The following is an 8,241-nucleotide window of genomic DNA, read 5'->3' on the forward strand; positions in this document are numbered from 1 at the left end:
AAAATCCATACTCACGATATTCCATAAATTCTTGCTCTTCATTTTTTTTCATGCCCCATGGTACGCCTATCTTAAATCGTGCTTATGTCTATTGTCGTTTGTTCATAATTTGTATTTTCTCTTGGTGAGTTTCTTTTGGAGTTATGGCGTTATGGTGAGAAGTATAATCATAAGAGAAGTTCATTTCTAGAAGTTTCATTTCCTAATAATAGTGTGAGTTTTACACGAATATATAACCTTCATTCGAGGACGAATGAACCCAAGGGGGAGATATTGTAACATTACACAATCCTCTTCTTGTCCCAATTAATTAAAATTTTTATTTATTTATTATTCATTGGTTTCCAGCATAGCATGTTACCTTTTGATTTCCACCAAATAACATGTTGGTTTCCAGCACAAAAGCATGTTACTTTACTTTACAGCAAAGGTCCATCATCTTCTCACTTTATCTTTAAAGTTGTTTATTATTTTCATTAATTTCTTATATTAAACCACCCCCTCTTCATCCACCAGTTTTCAGAAAGTAATATCACACAACAATCCTAATCACTTAATTTCTAAGAAGCTCCATAAAATTGGCTCAAGGGATCAAGCTTAGTTCCTCCTTGCGATCTAAAGTCCTTTAAACGTTTGAGGTATGTAGAATCATTCCTTTATATCTGTAAGTTCTGTTGTTTCTCTCATAAGCCTAACATGTCTAGTTTTCCGGGAAATCAAGATTTCTTTAGCTTCATCCATTATGTTAGTCCTTTAAATATGTTTTCTGGGAATCTGGAAATTCACTGCAGATCATAACTACCTATTCAGTTCGTTTTTTTTTTTTTTGTGAAAATCATCAAAGCTTGTTTATATAGAAACATTAATCTCTTTTGTATCACAAGTTGCTATTGATTCCAGATTTTTTGTTGACATGCCAACTCTCTTTAACAAGTATGTGTAACTGCTAGCGTTGTTTTGGTTGTATCTGTTATCCTTTTATAATCAATAACTGAATTAATAGAACTTATCATGAACACAAGAAAATTTCTGAAAGATATGAAAGCTTCCAAAACACAATAACTTTTCAGCTTTGAAAGACATTAAGGTACTTAACTCTCAACAAAGTAAAGAACAGTCACCAAGTTACAGAATATTCAGTGTGCGAAATTTCTGCAGCTGTAGGTTCATTTGGACTGCTTTCAAGGATCTACCTGCTCTACTATATCTTTTTATTTGCTCAATTAGTGTCTCTATGGAAACGTTTACCTTTCAGGAAACTTTTCAGTTCCTAATAGTCCAAAGCTGGTACATATAATTGCTCCCATAAAGTGCTTCATAAATTTCCTTTTGAGCTGTTTCCTGTGGATTCTTTTAAATACTTTCCAATACCTGCTATTCCACCCTCTTGAATGTGAATGACCATAATTTTCATAGCTTTAAGTAACTTGCTTGATGCACTCACAGTCAGTAAAGATATGCAGAAAGGTCTCACAAATCTACCTATTCCATAGGTTATAACTAATATCATCACTCTGGATAGTCTTGTGAACTAGCATTTATAAGTCATATTCACGAATTCACATAGTGAACCATAAAATTTACTATCATGACTCTCCAATATTGATGGTGTTGACTCATGAATATGAACCTATTACGGTTAACTCTCAATATGAGCCTAAACTGGCTATACATAATTATGAGCCAAAAGGGCTAAACCATGAGCATGAGCCTAAAAAGGCTAAAAACTATGAACATGAACGCAACAAGATTTACATTTTTATTAAGAACAAATCAGATAAATAAGATAACTTCATGAGCATAAGGGAGTTAGTTAGCTGACTGTGAAGGCATAAGTTGGAACGACAAATGCCCGAAACTATGTTTGCCGACATAGGATAGAGATCATTCCGCAAATCAGATACTCTCTTTTCTTTCATGTGTCCTGAAAAGGGGCTAACCATGGATACTTGCTAGCAAATTATGTCATGTCACATCCTATGCCCGGCAAGGCATAGGATGGCTTAGCTGATCGGGCCGAGATCAGACTCCATGCGCTCACATGGTGGTTTATGACGGTTCACTACTTTCTCCCACAAATAATCAAAGGAATTGAATCTATTTTACTTGGTCAAATATAAATTATTTTATATTCTTGTTCCTTTCCATTTGCTTTCTCTTATATTTAAATTATTTTATTGTCATTTCTAATCTTTTGTTGTATTACCCTTCTGAAATGGCTTTACATACCAATACATTCCACGTATTGACCGCCTTTGGCGCTACATCATTTCATGATGTAGGTTATAGCGCTCAGGTTCGCGGTCAGGCATCTCATTAGGATCTCTATCTTCTGCTATTGGTGAGCCTCCTTCCCACCTGGAGGTCGGACGAGATATGATGATTATTATATATTTTCTTTCATTTCAGTATTGGTACTTCATAGAGGCTTCACAGGCTGGTGTAGTTGTCAAATAACCTTTGTAATTTTCAGTTTTCATTTATCATAACTATTGGTATTGTGGACCATTATGCGGTATTAATTATATTGGGTGAAGTTTTATCTCTTCAGAAAATCATGATTTAACTCTATGTTACTTCCGCTTTATCATTTTAAAATAGAAGTTGCTGGGAAGATATACCAGAACGTTCGCCCGTACTAGCTATAGTATCGGGTGCGTGTCATGTCTCGGGCCTCGGCTCGGGGCGTGACAAAAACACTCAATTCAGGTGTTGAATCAAAAGATGAATAACTTAGATGAAAAGTTAAAAGGTAGTAAAATGGGAGGCCTTGAACATTACTTGGTAAAAGATCGCCGCATTTGAAGACCTAGAAAGCGATTTTGATAGTTAAGCACGGAATTCTTGAACATAAAATGTAATTGAATCAAGTGAATAATATATATCATAGGGGTGTAAGTGTAGACTTTTCATAATGTAAAGCGATATTGTTTTATTTCATGCCAGTTTATGATTATTTTCTTCTTCTTAGTGGTTTGATTTTGATTATTGTAAGAGGGAAGACCTCTTTGTTTTTCCAATTTGCAATCAACTCTGCAACTGCAAATGACTGTAATGTCGTCTTCATTTGCAACCATCATAAGTTGGTGAACAAACCCCTTATCTTACTCTGGGTGCTTACTTCATTTCTAGCCAATCCCTCTCCACCGAAACCAATATTTGTCTACTGTGTGTCGGCATCATTTTTGTGTCTGAATGTTTTTCAGAAACTGCAAAGGAGAGATACAATAATACTTGAGGAAGGGATTTGGCGATAGTTCATGTAGCAAACTTTCCTTGAATATTAGTCATTTGATGCACCTTTTCTAGTATTCTCGCTTACTGGTTTTGAAATCAACATATCTTCCTTAGTGAAAAGGGGTCATGTTGGCTTCTACTATCTACACAGTCAAAGGTAACTTAGCTTCTCTTCTTGTTGATATTTAGCTAATGGTTGTGTTTTATTTGTTACTGCTTTATGTTCACCTTTATTTCTACCGTCTTTCAAATACTTAATTCTTCATGTGGAAGGGGTTGGCTTCGGATCATATCTTAATTTTCCAGTTTCTGTTATTCGTATAATTGGTTGTAATGTCTAAATAAAGTTGGTGAAATACCAGCAAATTTTCTTCCTATGGCATACTTAAGAATCTCAATAACTTTAGCCAATTTGATAATTGTTGTAACTCAATGAATCTCTCATATCTCTCTCAGGTATAGAGTAATAACAAGCACATATTATCGAGGTACAGTTGATGCGATGCTAGTTTATGACTTAACAAAATGCCAATCATTTGATCATATGCCTAGATGGCTGGAGGAACTAAGAGGTCACACAGACAAGAACATATACACTTATAATGCTCATTACGAACAAATGTGATCTAGGAAGTCGTCGAGCTCTACCAGTTGAAGATGCTCAAGCATTTGCAGAAAGGGAGAATCTTTTCTTTATGGAAGCATCAGCCCTTCAATCCACAAACGTAGAGTGCATCCATGACCATTTTAACAGAAATTTATAAAATCATTAGCAAGAATACCCTCACTGCAAACCAGAGAGCTGATAATGGAAAGACAATCTTGAAAGGGAACGAGGATCATTGTTCCCTGACCAGATTCGGATTCTGATGGCAATAGTGGTGGTTGTTGTATGTCGCTGTGATTTTTTATTGAACTCTGGATGTCTTTTTATTTATCCAAAATAATAATATAACTAGAAATGATTTATATTTTATGTAGAACAGGGAGTTGTTGTTGAGGATGAAGTTGATTTAGATAGTTTGTTTAGCTTTGTGTGTATATAGTTCATTAAGGTTGCTCACTGGGCATCAGGGGTGGTGCCACAAGTCTGTCTACGGGTTCTTCCATGTATTTGTGCTTAAGAATTTCACTTAATATGTATAAACAATTTATCGTGAATCCAGTATACTTGCTTTTCTAGAATACAACACTAATAAACTCAATCCTAGCTTCGTCAATGTTATACACACAAAGAGGGATGACATCCACCACTTTCTTGGAACAAATGTTGGAATTGATCTCATGCTAAAAAGAGCTCATGTGAGACATTATCTTCCAGGGTCAAGGCCTAGGGAGCTCCAGCACAACGATGGTTCACAATAAAACTGCATGGGGTGTGATTTTTCCTCCCACAATATCTGCACTCACAATCAACTATTTCTAAAAATTACTAATACAGATACAAAGTCTCTGGGTAAAAGCTGTTGGGTTCATGTGAATGTTAGGTGTGGAGCTTGATTAATATATGATGTACTGTTTATATATTAATGACCATGTGGTTGAACCTCCGCGTGTGAGGTTGCCGGGGAGTGTGGGGGCGGGAGTCTCCCACCTGAAGGTGGGGTTCGGGGCGGAGCCCCGACCCAAATTATGGGCACTGTAGCACTTATATTCTCATTTCTCTGTGTAACTGTACATACTCTAAATCATTAATATAAATAGCCCGTCCGCTGTGGAGTTTACCTACGAGGTGTTACCACGAAATATTTCTCTCTCTCTCTACTCACGAATTCTCTCTCTTTTTCATCTTTCTTCATTTATTCTACTAGATATAGTGAGTGTGGAAGGTAATCGATCCTAACAATTGGTATTAGAGCTTAGGAAATTCACATGATCACTGAAGATGGAAGGATTGAAGCTTGGAATCGAGAAGTTTGATGGATCCAATTTTGGTTTCTGGAAGATGCAGATCGAAGACTATCTAAAGATCTTTACGAACCTTTAAGTGGGGTGAAGCCGGAATCCATGAAGGAGGAGGAGTGGAAGCTCAAGGATCGGTAGGCTCTAGGGCTGATCCAGTTGACCTTGTCGAGAAATGTGGCATTCAACATCGCCAAGGAGAAGACCATGTCAGATCTGTTGAAAGCGCTATCAAATATGTACGAAAAACCATCTGTGATGAACAAGGTATATTTGATGCATAGATTGCTCAATTTATAGATGCCTAAGAATGGATCTGTTGCTGATTATACAAACTAGTTCAATATGATTGTTAGTCAACTGTGTTCTGTGGATATTAATTTCGAAGATGAAATTAAAGCATTGATTTTGATGTCATCTCTACCCGAGTCTTGGGATACTATTGTTTCTGCGATTAGTAGTTCCTGTGGATCTGAGAAGTTGAAGTTTGATGAAATCCGAGATGTTGTTCTTAGCGAAAGCATTTGCAAACGAGAAATTGGGGAGTCATCTGGTAGTGCTCTCAGCGTTGACCAAAGGGGGAGAGACCAATCGAAGGGTCCGAATACACATGGCAGATCAATATCGAAGAATCGTGGAAAATCTCCAAAACCCAATGTGACATGTTGGAATTGTGGAGAGAAAGGACACTTTCGGACAGATTACAAGAAACCCAAGAAGAAGAAGAATCATAAATCTGGAGATGATAATGATTCCGTTAATTCAGTAGAAGATATTGGGGATGCTCTAATCCTTAGTATGGAAAGCCCGGTTGAATCCTGGATATTGGATTCTGTTGCATCTTTTCATTCATCTCCAAGCAAGGAATTGTTCCAAAATTTCAAATCTAAATATTTTGGAAAGGTGTATCTTGCTGACAACACACCGTTGGCGATTCTAGGAAAAGGAGATGTCTGCATAAAAAATCCAGCAGGAAATTAGTGGACATTAGAGAACGTCAGATATGTTCTTGATCTCAAGAAGAATCTGATTTCTGTTAGTTAGTTGGACAACACAAGCTACACAACAGAGTTTGGGAAAGGTGCATGGAAGGTTGTGAAGGGTGCTATGGTTGTAGCACGTGGCACAAGAACTGGCACTTTGTACACCACTGTAGGGTGTATAAACATGGCTGCTGTTGCTGAGGGTGCTTCTGATTCATGTCGGTGGCACAACAGACTTGGACACATGAGTGCCAAAGGAATGAAGATGCTGGCTGAAAAAGGAGCTTTAGAGGGGTTGAAATTTGTTGATATGGGTCTTTGTAAGAGCTGTGTTATGGGCAAACAGAAACGAGTAAGCTTCACGAAGACTGCAAGAGAGCCGAAGAAAATATGGTTGGAAATGGTCCATACTGATGTATGAGGACCGTCTCCTGTTTCATCACTTGGTGGATCTAGATTCTATGTCACCTTCATTGATGATTTCAGCAGAAAGGTATGGGTTTAATGTCACGACCCAAACCGGGGCCCTAGCCGTGATGAGCATTCCGAACCATAAAGATCCAGAACACCCCTATCTATTTGCTAATCATGCACATGACTTATATGATAAAAGAAATGTGGAAGATACACAATATAACGAAAACATGGTCAAGAATCATATGAAAATGATAATGGGGAATAATGTCCCACAATCTCAATCAACATCTGGAAAACGTCTGCGAAATCTCTACTACATGACTGAAATAAATAAATATCTAAAAACTGGGACAAGGCCCCCAGTAGACCTCAAAACTATTAAATGATAAAATGAAATAGCAGACATCAGGCCTTCCGAAATATAGAAGGCTCACCACTTGATTCTACAATCTGTCGAAAAGAGTCTACTGGTTATCTGGACCCCTAGACTGTACCTCCGAACCAGGGAAGGGGGACAATACAAAAGTACTGGTACGCAGAGATATCAAAACAAAACATAATATTTTTACAAAATATAGGTGAGAGCCATTATAAAGCGGTTTCATATCAATTCATTTGAAAACACATGGGCATAATGTAGTAGCTTTTAACAACAATGTAATGCAGCTGAGCTAGCTGGAATACCCTACAATTTGAAATTCCACAACTATGTGGAATCCGCCTTTTAGCTAGGCGGCCGAGCCTCCAATCCAAGTAGCCGCCAGGATTTGGAGCCAGTGATACCCTCCATGTGAGCACACCGCGGGAATCCCCCATGTGAGATCCTTAAAATAATATTATTAATCCTCCCATGTAGGATACAATATCATATAACCCACATCGGTAACTACAGGTTCCAGCGATAAGTCCTTTCACTCAAACGCCTTCTTCGGGCATCCACCTTTCTCATGAAAATCAATACACTCAAACTTTGTTCAATCAATCACATGTCATACTCTGTAGGGTATTGTCATACCCTACTTGTAAGTCATCAGTACCATATCATTCTCTTCATTCAATCATCATATGCAACATATTTCAACATGAACAAAACAACCCTCTCTTTGAAATTCAAAAACCATATCCGAATCATGACATTTTAAGACATTTTATGACATGCATTTCAAAATGAATTCAAACAATTCATATCATGTGAAAATTTTAAACAACATCATATCAATAGAGGGGTTCCATGTAAATCATGCTCTCAATTTATCATCATTATGAAACACATGCATATACATATATAATATATCAAATGATTTTGGGAAAAGGCCTAAAAGACCACAACAATGTCATTAAAACATTTAGAACATAATTATATTCATAATTTTAAAACCCCCATTGAAAAACATGATTTAATTACCCATGAGATTTTTGTAGGATACCCCACGTACCTCTATACGTGAAGATGATGGGTGCTTCTCAAAGCGTACATTCTGGGGATTCCAAATATGTCATTAGTTTCAAAAACCCACGGTTGAATTTTGAGTTGCTTGGGTTTTTATTTTGAAACCCTAAGGAGAGTTCTTGAGAAATTTTGGTGAATATGGGTGTAATTTTGCTCTTTAGGGATTAAATCCCGTGTTTAAGTTGATAGGGGAATGATAATTTACCAAAATGCCATTAATTTCTAGGAGGATTCACTAAAAAAGGCTTGGGG

At 37.1% G+C, this 8,241-nt stretch overlaps 1 long non-coding RNA gene across 1 annotated transcript; it reads left to right on the plus strand.

The window, feature by feature from the left end:
• The first annotated feature begins 269 nt into the window (after window positions 1-269).
• Window positions 270-4,398, plus strand: LOC124887675. Its single transcript, XR_007045517.1, has 3 exons — window positions 270-638; window positions 2,283-3,394; window positions 3,694-4,398. It is a non-coding gene; the product is annotated as an uncharacterized LOC124887675 (long non-coding RNA).
• Window positions 4,399-8,241: the final 3,843 nt, after the last annotated feature.

The sequence above is a fragment of the Capsicum annuum genome, chromosome 10, assembly GCF_002878395.1.
Source record: "Capsicum annuum cultivar UCD-10X-F1 chromosome 10, UCD10Xv1.1, whole genome shotgun sequence".
NCBI lineage: Eukaryota > Viridiplantae > Streptophyta > Magnoliopsida > Solanales > Solanaceae > Capsicum > Capsicum annuum.